General features: G+C 40.7%; 1 protein-coding gene across 1 annotated transcript in view; it reads right to left on the bottom strand.

The window, feature by feature from the left end:
• ARHGAP5 (Rho GTPase activating protein 5) overlaps positions 1–11444 on the bottom strand; it is a 55962-nt gene extending 44518 nt beyond the window's left edge. The window contains exons 1-2 of the mRNA XM_076345004.1: positions 11224–11444; positions 3491–3597 (exon numbers count right to left, since the gene is read on the bottom strand). The gene's annotated coding sequence lies outside the window, so the exon portion shown is untranslated. The remainder of the gene's footprint in view (positions 1–3490; positions 3598–11223) is intronic.
• Between the last annotated feature and the right edge of the window lie 549 nt (positions 11445–11993).

Here is an 11993-nt window from a genome sequence, read left to right as displayed (position 1 = left end):
CTTGATTTGTATACTAAAAGTAAACTGCTTTTAAGAAGTTTCTAACCTGAATTCTACAGAAAAATACAAATATTGTCATACAGATACTAGGTACAGAAAAATAAGACTTATGTCTGAGATTTTAAAATTACAATGTAGTATCACTCTTTCTATCTCTAGAAAAAAACAAAACCTTTTAATGACTGTAAACAAAAACTACTATATCTACACTCAAACTTCCACAGAACTATTACAAGGTTCCAGTGGCTTTATTGAAACTGTCGTCAAGTATAACAATTACCACTAACTCTCAGTTATTAATCAGAAGACTTTGCTTACATACATACTGCAAATGGAAAGATATTTACTGCTTTAGAAACAATTACATTATGAGGAAAACATACAAAATTGAATGGCTGAATGACTGGGCCCAGCAGGTTGTGATCAGTGGCATGAAATCTAGTTGGGGGCCAGTAACTAGTGGTGTACTCCAGGGGCCAATACTGAGGCCAATACTGTTCAACATCTTCATTAATGACTTGGATGATGGGGCAGAGCGTACCCTCAGCAATTTTGCTGATGACAAAACTGGGAGGAGTGGCTGAAACACCAGAGTGTTGCACTGCCATTCAGGGAGACCTTGACAGGCTGAAGACATGTGCTGACAGGAACCTCATGCACTGCAAAGACCTGCAGACTGGAAGCAGGACTTTTCCAGCCAGTTGGCTCCCAGCAGCTGAAAAGCAGCTTTGCAGAAAAGGACCTGGGGATCCCAGTGGACAGCAAGCTGAACACGAGCCAGCAACGTGCACTTGCAGCAAACAAGGCTAACAGTATCCTGGGTGGCATTAGACAAAGTATTGCCAGCAGGTCAAAGCAGGTGATCCTTCCCCTCTACACAGCACTGGTGAGGCCAGACCTGATGCCCTGTGTCCAGTTACAAGAGAGATATGGAGCTACTGGAGAGAGTCCAGCAAAGGGCCGCTAAGCTGATGAAGGGACCAAAGCATCTCTCATATAAGGAAAGGCTGGGAGAGCTGGGACTGTTTAGTCTGGAGAAGAGAAGGCTCAGGGGGGATCTCATCCATCTGTACAAATATTTGGAAGAAAGGTGCAAAGGCAGCAGAGCCAGACTCTTTCCAGTGGCATCCAGTGACAGGGCAAGAAGCGACAGGCACAAACTGAAACACAGGAGGTGCCATATGAACACCAGGAAACACTTTTTTATCGGGAGGGTGTCTGAGCACTGGCACAGGTTGCCCAGAGAGGTTGTGAAGGCTCCCCACGGGAGATATTCAAAAGTCGCCTGGACGTGGTCCTGGGCAACCTGTTCTACGTGACCCTGCTTGAGCAGGGAGGCTGGACAAGACGACCTCCAGAAGTACCTCCTACACCATTCTATAATTTTGTGAAAATATTTTGATAAAAATACTTTTCTCATTTTCTTGGTAAAAAGAAAGCTATCACATGGCACTATAAATGAAAGGTACACACTACTGTACTTAACATATTTGGTTTTACATTTGTGGAGTACAAAATAACAACATAAATATATGTAAACAAACCGGTAAATAGCCTTTACATGAAGGAAAAAGTATAACGAGCATCAATACTGAAATTTTAGTCTCAGTATCTCAGTTTTATTTGTTATGTATTTTGTCATTCTTAGCAACAATTTGTTGAGAATGATACTGTAGTACCTTCCTTTAGCTTTAAAAAAACCCAAAAAACATGTAGGATCTGTCACCCAAAAAGCTTTCAAAATCTGCTTTAATACTTGTAAAACTACTTCAAGACTGCTAAAACATATCTGAGTTTGAAGACATGCAGCAGTAAAAGAAGTATTTGTGTCACTAAAAGTTGCAATAGAAGATAAAAATATTGAAAACTTTTAATATCTTGTATAGAATCAATGCCTGGCCAACAGAGCTTTCCAACTTACTAACACCTAGTAATAGAAAACTGACATTCTGATCAGAAACATAGTGCTTATGTAACAGTATTTGTAATGAAATTCATTGACCAAAATATAAAATAAACCACATATATAAAACCAGCTTTCAGTTACAGAAATCACAGTCAAGTATCATTTTATAACGAAGTATCAATTTCATTACAAAATGAAGAGGAAAGTAAACTCGGTCTAATTTTTATACTTGAGAGTTTTTACGTTGCAAGAACTGAAACTTTTATGCTGTGTTTTAGGAATGATTTTTCTTTTGTTGTTTAAATCAGCTTACTCAAAGACACATTTAGAAAGAGAACCCATATTTTAAATTCTGCTTTTTACTGTTTCCACTGTGTTTTTTATATTCTTAAAACACAGAATTTAGAGCTAACAGAAAATGGCTCTGGGAATAAAAATACTTAGCAAAAGTAAATCCTTCACAAGCAGTGTTTATATTATTACAAATAAACCCAGTGTTTTCTTTCTAAAGCAAAGCTTATCATAGTAGCGTCATTCAAACTATTAGAATGAGAAGTTTAGTCAGCACTTCCACTATAAAATGTTTCCTGTTTACCACAGCACAATACAGATTTGTCGTGGACTAAACTAGAACACAAAAATCTTCATCCACGGGATTATTTCATTTAATCAGGAAGACGCTGTCAATTTGCAACTAGTTTATAAGAAACAATCAATACTTTCAGATACTCTGCATCCTCACTTAGCACAGGTTCTTCCTCCTCCAGCAATAAACGTTTTGTCAAATCGCTACATTTTTAAGTGAGTACATACAAAGAGTAAGGTGAAGTGGGACACTGAAAGTGAAAACAAACACAGTCTCACAGAATTTCTGACATGGAAGATTTTCACCATAGTGGGAGTTGAATCACTAAAGATATTTAAAACCAGTGTGGTTTTCTTTTTTTTTTTTTTTAATACAGTTTCTACTCTGCACTGATTGTACAAAGCAAAGTCAAAGAATGAAATCTATGTTAATTTAGTAATAAACCTGGTAAAAACCTGACATCATAATAGCTTCACATTTAATATGTAATCATTATTAAATTGCTCCCCAAATGGAAGATTTTTCTTTTCAGTATACCACTAATTTAAAGGTACTTTATAGTTTTGTACAGTTTTAAAATATACACACTGGAAATTCATGGTAAGTTAGTTCAGTTATCTTACTTCAATCTGCCTAATTCTGTTATAATAAATTGAAAACAGTCCAATTCATCGTCCCTCTGCCTTCGTCTTTGTTACAGATTCAAAGGAGGGGTTGTTTGATTTCCCCAACTAATTTCAGTCTTCTAATTGAAAATAATAGAGCGTTTCTATGTTTAGAGAGAAATATTCTGAAGAACTATAGAAGACACAAAGCGTATGACATCACTGCAGGAAGAATCTCTGACCTTCTACAGTCACACCATAGGACCTTGTCTCTACAGGCTTTTAGATTTCCAAACGTAGTTATAAAGAAAATAAAGTGTAACATCTTGTTCACTTACTCACCCACCTCCCCCCTTAAACACAAGATTATGAAGACCTAAAGCCCAAACTTACCCTTCGGAAAACAAGGTGCAAAGCAAGATGATTATCCTGCTGTGATCTTCCTGCAGTAATGTCACACATTTAAACAGTGTCCTTCAGTAAGTCCTTCCCTGAGGGATCTGAAAACAAGAAGTAAGATTTGTTAATAATTTCAAAATTACGAAAGCCGAAGTAGCAATTGGAGAAGGTACAACACTTCACCTATGCATGAGGATTGTTTTCCTCATTTTAAACCCACAAACAGAACTCAGAGCTCAAGCCGGTCTTCCTCTAAACTTAGAGGGTTTCAATCCTGTAAACATAGCTATTAATACTTGGGACAGAGAGGGCACAGTTCTTAAGTGACTGTGATTTCGTAAGTTCAACTTGGTATTTTAACAATACCTAGGTTGCAGAAGCATCTTCTGAAAAAAATGAATAAAGTGTCTCAACACACAAAATGCGAGATATAAAAATCACTAAATCACTTGTAGAAGAATTTGGAATTCTAAAATACCTAGAACATAGTTTTGTAAGATGAAGTCGGTATAGTCAGTAAGTACAAAATATATAAAATGAATATATGTCTAAATACATGTATGTACTTTTTTCTAGTAATAAAATTTATAGTCTACCTCAAAACACTTTTACCTGTAGTACAGCATTTCTAAATTAAAAGGTCTCACAGACTGTGACAAATCACAAATTGAAAGCATAATTATATTTGAAGATTGTGAATTCTCAACAAGGATACAAATTATTAGTATAACCTTGATAAGTGTTGATTTTATGGCAGGGATGCTGCTACAAAATAACCCAAAATGGAACTCTCTTCCACAGAACTTCTTCAATCTGCATCCACACAAAACTCAAGACTTTGAATGTCAGGACAGTGATGCATATATTAAGATGCAGAAAAGGAAAGGGACTTGAGGCACTTGCACTGGATCAGTCACCATCCCTGGAGGTATTTAAAAGACGTGTAGATATGGTGCTTAGGGACGTGGTTTAGTGGTGGACTTGGCAGTGCTAGGTTAACGGTTGGACTTGATGATCTTAAAGGTCTTTTCCAACCTAAACAATTCAATGATTCTATGATGCAAGCCACTTTTAACTGAGGAAAGGTGTCATTTTTAAGCAACATGCAGCACCATGCTCCGTATGTGCTAAACGTAACATCAAGAAGGTATGGCAGAGCTTTTTCTTGTTTTGTCACTTAAGATTATATTCTTAGTAATTCCACTTTGCTTTGGGAATAGTATAGCTAATTGAAAAAGTCTAAGCTTTAGAAAACTTTCTTTTGGACAAAAAAGGTTCAGCAATAGTGATAAGCAATATACCAATACCACAATAATACTGTAATTCTCAACTTGTGGTACAAAACAACACCAAAATCATTAGGCAGCAGGCTATTAGTCCTGCACTAACTAAGCCTGGCCTAGCTGCAAAGCTAAACTCTATCACTCGAAAAAAGACAGGCGGTAAGTCACACTCCCTGCCCTTACCTCCTAGCTGTGGCACTCCTCTATGTCCAGAGCTAGGTGAGAACAAAGCAGATGCACGTGAGGAAACAGCCTAACTATGCGACTCTGACGAAGAGTATGTGGAAGAGCAGACAGACCGAGAGAAAAGTGTCTCTGCCTGCAAGAATGCATCTGGGGCTTGGGGGAGGGGGACACCAGCCATTTTGCAACACACACTGCCACAAGAGAAAGCTCAAAGACAGGCCCCCACAAGATCAGCTAGAAGCATTAAGAGGCCAGAGAAGCCCTATTTTCAAATACATGTCTCCCAAAGTCTTCTGAGCTGAATTCTAAACATTAGCATAGAATGCCATATTATTAGCAACTAATAAATACTAAAACAGTTATCATATATCATTATTTAGTAATTGCAGCTGCACAGGAACTTGTAGATGTGTCCATAGCCAAGAAAATCACTTACAGAGAAATAGTGGGTATTTCTGAATACCTTCCGAAATTACTTTCCGAACCTAAAAATGTTTACCATCTGCAGACCTAACATGGCTGAAGCAGAAATATTGTCTGAAAGACTCTACAGAACTGCTCATGACCACAACAATTAAAGCAGCTGCAAACAATGCCAACAGGGAAAGTAAGAGTGTTTTCCTGCAGTCCTTTACTCACTCTGTAATGTTGTCTAGATGCAACAGTTTATGGACCAGTATTTTTCCGGGTTAGATTAAATTACCATAGTCTTCTGACAGTGTTTGTAAATTAGCTGGTCAAGCAAAGAAAAGCATACATGAGGCCATCACAGTCTAGTCTGATTTGCAGGGTATATGAATACACCAACAGAAAGTTACTGTGACCTCTACAGCAGATCACAAAGTAAACTCAAACACATTAGATATCACTGAAATAGTTTGTAGGATGACTTTCGAATGCACAGCACTTTCAAATATCAAAGACCACGATTCCAAGGAAGTTACAGCTCTGGATTCAGGTTACTGCTGACAGTAAGTTTTTATACCGAGTCATCCCTCACTTCACACCTTCTGAGGACCAAAACTTGGCACTGGAAAATATTTAGTATGGTATCTGAATTCCAAGACCTATCAGCACATCCGTAATTACAGCTCTACCCAAAACATACCATAATAACAATTCAACCATTTTCACTTCAAGAACCAGTAAAAAAAAAAAAAAAAAAAAAAAATCTAATGTTGATGTAGCTTAAGGTAATGTTGTTACTTCTCATTCAATATTTACCAAGAGGTATCTTTTTCACTCAAACAAGCATAAGAAATCTTCTCTTCGTATCAAAATCCTTTTTAGAAACTAAACCAGATATGGAGTATACCAATGTCATCTTACTGACAATTTCAATTCACCAAAGTCTGTTGAGGTCCTAGCCACTTAATGTGTCCTGTTCTCTTTACTAACACACCAATATTCTTGCCTTCACAAGTGCTGGTAATCTTAATTAAGTAACCGTACTTGAAATCTTATTTATAAATAAGGGTAAATACAATGCTTCCTGGTAAAATTCCGCAAGTACCAACCTACACTAGGAAAAAAAGATTCAGATTGCTTATCAGGAAATAAGCTCAATCAAGAAATAACAAGCTAGTAAAGGACAATGCCTTGAAATGTCTTCCGTAGCGATACTCTGACTGAAAAGGAATACAGTTTAAGTGGTATGGTGATTAGTCATGCTAGGTAAATGAAGGATGAGAATGGATTACCCCAACCGCTGTTCATTTCAGATTCAGTTAGTATGATGGCCAACTACCATCCCTAAAGGAGTTATGTAGCCTAGACAATTCTTTGCATACAAAAGCAAAGTAATCAATTTATAAAAAAAGAGAAAAAAACTGACTGCCCAACTTTGTATTACAGATCAATGCAAAACTGTGTTTAAAAACAGAAGTTCAAAGCTCTTAGTTCTTACTAAGTTTACTAAATTTCTCCTATTAATAACAATACTCTGAAGACCTTCAGTGTATTACCCAAAATTAAATCAAGTCCTAAACTTTATTTCTAAATTCAAAACAAAACATCATTCTTTAGCTGGAATCTAGCATTCCAGGGGCACCTATTATCATTGTTGCTGTTCGCAAAAAACAAACAAACAAAACCAAAAAAAAAAACAACCTACACAGATCAAGGTAATATAAACAGCTAAACTGCAAAGGTTCAAATTATCATCACTGCACTAGTCTGAACTTAGGCCTCTCGAGTTACTTATCTACAGATTTCTGAATATCTGAGAGCATTCAATATAGGTTCAAAGCCTATATTTTAACAGCAAAGGAAATAGTACAAGTTTACAGGAAAAATAAATCCTTAATTATTTTCGCACAGGAGAAGCTCCTACTAAAGACATGCATACTGCTCAGAGAAGCTTCTTAGTGCAAGACTACCTGATCAGGCTTATTTACAAAGTTATTCAGGAATAACACAAAAGAACTAGTGGAGAAATTTTACAAAGGGGATCCAAGAAAGAACTGATAAAAACAGAAGAAAAAGGAGCAGATGAGGAAGAAAGGATGAAGGTAAGGACAGAAAAAGGGCTAAAATGCAAAAAGAAAAATTTACATCCTGGCAGCAGCAACTTCAACAAATTTCACTGATCCATGTATCTGGATCAGTTCGTGTTATTTTGCCTGATGAGGAACTGCAGTATAGACACCGTAAGTTTTGAGACTTAATTCAAACAGTAGTTTGTTGTTTGACCTTGTACAAGCCATATGTGTAATTTTTACCTGTGTAAAATGAGAACACTGGTTATCCACTTCTTTTTTAAACTATGAAACGAGCAAGTGAAAAGCCGTATGTAAGCAACAAATAATATTCTGCATAATAATTAGCTAACTTAAATAAACTAATGCCAAGATGCAACAATATACACATTTCCAATATTGTGCATGCAGGTATTGGAATTACTTTTTTTTTTTCAATTTTTTTTACTTTTTTTTTTTTTTGCATTTGCAAACGTTCTTCTGTTATGCTGGTATGTCAATTGATGCAGAATTGCAAAAATGTGTGGGAATTGTAACTCAAAGCCAAAGAAACAACTCTAATTTACCACAAAACTTAATGTGCAGAACTAGCCACAGATTAATTAAATCGGCTTTCGATAGGTGTTAGTGACTAGAAAAGCACAGTTACTACTCAAATTCAAAATAACTTCACTACAATTGCTTCAGATTTTCCTGCGAGTAATTTTGAACACATCTTTCATTATTTCATTAAAATCCATAAATATCAGGAAGTGATGAGAGGGTTCAAACAATAATCTGTAAAGTGTAATACCCTTAACAGTACTTTTTAAAACTGATGGAAAAACCCAAGAATATTCCAGCTCACTTACACTGACCTTTAGGCCAGAAGTTCTCGGGGGAAAAAAGAAAAAAAAACCAAAAACAAAACCACCAAACCAAAAAATGACTAAGAGTATTGTGCACCCATTCAATTAGAAATAACACAGATACAGGGGGGAAAAAAAAAAAAATCTTGACAGTCCTAATACAGAATTCCCAGTGTTACTGGGACTACCCGAAACTAAACTTTTTCTTATAGTTATGAGTACGGTGGAGTACTTTAAAAACAACGGTCAAACACAGCGTTATTTACCTTAAACACCTCGTTAAAGCGAACGGGCAGAGCCATTGCGCCCGCCTGCGGCAGGCGGGCCCGGCCGGCCCGGGATGGGCGTGCTGACAAAGCCCCCTAGCGGCGGTGCGGCGAGAGCGGGGAAGGCGTTCTCCCCAGAACGGTGAACTCTCTCCCCGAACAACGCAGGCTCCTTTGGAAAGCATTCTTTCGTTATCACGTAGCAAGAATGCATCACGGGCTTTACTCCCATAGGTACGTCACGTCCATAAATGCGGCTGGTTTCAGTTTGCTCACCGACGTAACTATGCCAGCAGAACTTAATGCCGAATATTTGGCTTCGCAAACTTCCATTCTTTCAGGAAAGGTCAGAGAGCATCATCCCTGAAGGATGCCTTACGTGTGTAATCTTAAGAACACTCCATGCATTAGTCTACTAAAAGTAGTGACGTGAAGTGTTTTGAAGTTTTATGCAAAATATTCCTGATGGATGCCAGGACATGGGATTTCTCTACTGTTAAGAAAGTACTTTTGGAAGTCTTAAGATACCGTCAGCATCCTTTTAGTATCTTTATTAAACAGAATGGAATTATTTTTGCACCGTCTACTCAAATAACAAGTCCCAAAGGGGAAACTTATACAGAACAATCTATTATTATGATCAGTGCTTTTTTTTCCTGCAAAGTTCACACACAGAAAAACACCTACGGCTTTAGGAAAGCACATTTTATCTTTAACCTCAAAAACATGCGCAGCATTTCATTCTGTTAGTGCTAAATATAGCATTTTAAAACAATTTAGTCTGAGCCTAAAGTATTTAATTGGATTATGTTACACGTGCAACACCTTAGCTAAAATAAAGTCCAATACCAGGGAGTGGTAGGCATTTGGTTGCAATTATTCACATTTTTACATCACTGGCAGCTGCTTTATATAGGGATACGTTAAAGAAAAATGCATACTATTTAAGCTCAGTATTTTCCAAGCTTAAAAGCAACTTGTTATACTAAAACAAGCTAGGGATAATGTAACAAATGCTTAAACAATTTCTAATATTTTAAGTGCTATGGACTCTCTTAAAAAACTACTGTATTTACACCATACTTCCCAAGCTCCAGTAGCACTGAGTTTCAGAAGAGTACTATAAATAGAATTTTAAGAATTTTAGCACTTTTAAAACTAATTTTCAAAGAAGCGCACAGGAAAATAAACCCTTATAAAAATGCACCTGGATGAATATTTGTAATATGCTCGTTTCAGATATGTACTATAAATTTTAAATATGTATGGGCTTTTTGAGAAAGCACTTAACTCTGGTCACTAATGTCACTGCTGAAAACAGCTGTCATGTTGAAGAACCTTAGGAAGGTAAGAGCACAACAGAAAAAAGCTACCTTTTAATTCCTCGTTCATTTATGAAATAAGTATACAAGTATCAGTGCTGTAACTGGCTTCAATGCACAGGTTTAAAATGGACGTCCAATTGACCAGCAAATGCTGTTCTCTCTTTACGGTTTTTACTCTGCAGTGTAGAGTTTTTAAATTTCTTTCAAGGATTTTTATTAAGAAAAAAAAAAAATCCTCCAGTTATCTGCACGACACTAAACTAAAGAATACACACATACCCCCACAGGCCTATTTTGGTCTAGATTAAAAACATCGCCCTCCTACTTATTAAGGAAATATTCCACGCTGATATCAAAAGCGATACAGGGGAGGGCAAAAGGGGGGTACAGAGAAAGGGTGGGGTGGATTCGGGGGGGGGGAGGTGACAAGTACATCTTCCTTTTAAGTAAATGGTCTTTCTTCTATTTTTAATTAACACAGTGTTTTATACTCCTTATGTCCTATATTTACAGCACCGTGGCATTATATCTGTATATCCCTGGTGCTTTTCCTTGGGTGGAGAGAGTCTAAAGGTTACGCTGGTTGAAGGGATTCAAAATGCTTGAAAGCTGCAACACTGCAACTGGCTACCCTATTTCAAAGCCTTAAAATCCACCTGGTGGAAAAACAGAAATGCACACACATCATTAGGAGAGTGAAGTTTTCTGAAATTTAATATCGAGCAATATTTGAAGGTGAAAGGAAGGAGGAGGAGAGGAATTGACAACTGTTCAAATTTAGTAGAGAAGGAAAAGAACAGAGAAGACGAGAATGAGTAGAAGGGGGCGATAAGGAGGAAAAGAAGTACAGAGAAATGAGAAGAGAAAAGAGGGGGAAGAAAGGGCAGTGGGAATGGAAGAAGGGAGGAAGCTAAAGGAGCAGGGGGAAGAAGGGAACGAGGAAGGAAGAAGAGAGGAGCAGGGAAGCTCCCCTTCCTGCCTTCCTCCCTCCCTGGAGAGCCGTGACCAGCTGGCAGCCTCGTACAGCAGGCTCAGACCCTCCCATTGCTCAGGCCTTCATCACCTGTCTGGGACCAGGCACTCCGCTCCCTGCCCTTCCTGCCTCCCCTCCCTCGCGTGGAGGGGCCGAGGGGGCAGAGCGGGGAGGGAAGAGGGGGGGCCGGCTCCCCTCTCCCCACGCCAGCCCCAGCCCTTTGAACTGGTTACAGCCAGCGGCCGCCGCACCAGCTCGCCGGGCTACAGCCGCCTCCTCCCCCCGCTCCCCTCCGCCTGCCGGGCCGGCCGCCCCGCTCCGAGCCGCCGGGCCGGGCGAGCTCCCACGGGACCGGATTCCTCCCCTCACCTCGCGCCGTCGGGATCCGGCTCCTCGGCGGCGGCGGGAGCGGCAGCATTCCCGGGACGCTCTCTCCACGCCGGCGCCCCCGGCGGCTTTTCCTCCCCGCGGGGCTCTCTCCGCTCTCCGGCCCGCAGCTCCCGAGCGCTCCCGGCCGCCGCAGCCCCGTCCCACCTCTCCGTTCCCTCCCCGGCGCTCTCGGCTCAGTAATGGCGGCCGCCGAGCTTCCCCGGCTCTCGCTTCGCTGACGGAGTCTCTCTCTCCCCCTAACTTTACCTCAGCAGCTTCCCTCCCCTCCCCCCTCCCTCCCGCCGCCGCGGCTCAGCGCGCGCCCGCCCGGCCAGCTGCGCGTGCGCGGGGAAGCGCCTCTTCCTGCTGCCGCTGGATTCCCTGGGAAGCCTGGGAGAGTGCGCGCGGCCGGCCGCCAGCTGCGCGCGCACGCGCGCCGCTCCGCCTCCCCTCCCCTTCCCGGCCCGTGCGGGCACGCGCGCCGGGCGCCTCGCTTGTGCCCCGGTGGCCGCATGGGTAGCGCGAGGAGGCGGGAGGCGGTGGGCCATGAGTTCTAGTCCCGCCTGGGACAGCGAGGCAGGTCGGGACCGCCGCGGCGCTCCCTGCGTGAGAGCGGCTTCGAGGTGTGGCCGTCCACACAGCGCGTTGGCGACGACGGGGCTTGTTGCCGGCTGCGCGGAGGGGACAGAGACAGCCGGAGGCCAGGCTGGGGTCCCACCCAGCAATGGTGCCTCCAAGAGAAGAAAATGGCGGTTGGCTGGGACAGAGTC

The sequence above is a fragment of the Aptenodytes patagonicus genome, chromosome 7 (assembly GCF_965638725.1).
Source record: "Aptenodytes patagonicus chromosome 7, bAptPat1.pri.cur, whole genome shotgun sequence".
Lineage (NCBI taxonomy): Eukaryota > Metazoa > Chordata > Aves > Sphenisciformes > Spheniscidae > Aptenodytes > Aptenodytes patagonicus.
Note: the sequence above shows the minus strand (reverse complement) of the source record. Positions and strands in the feature narration are given on the sequence as shown.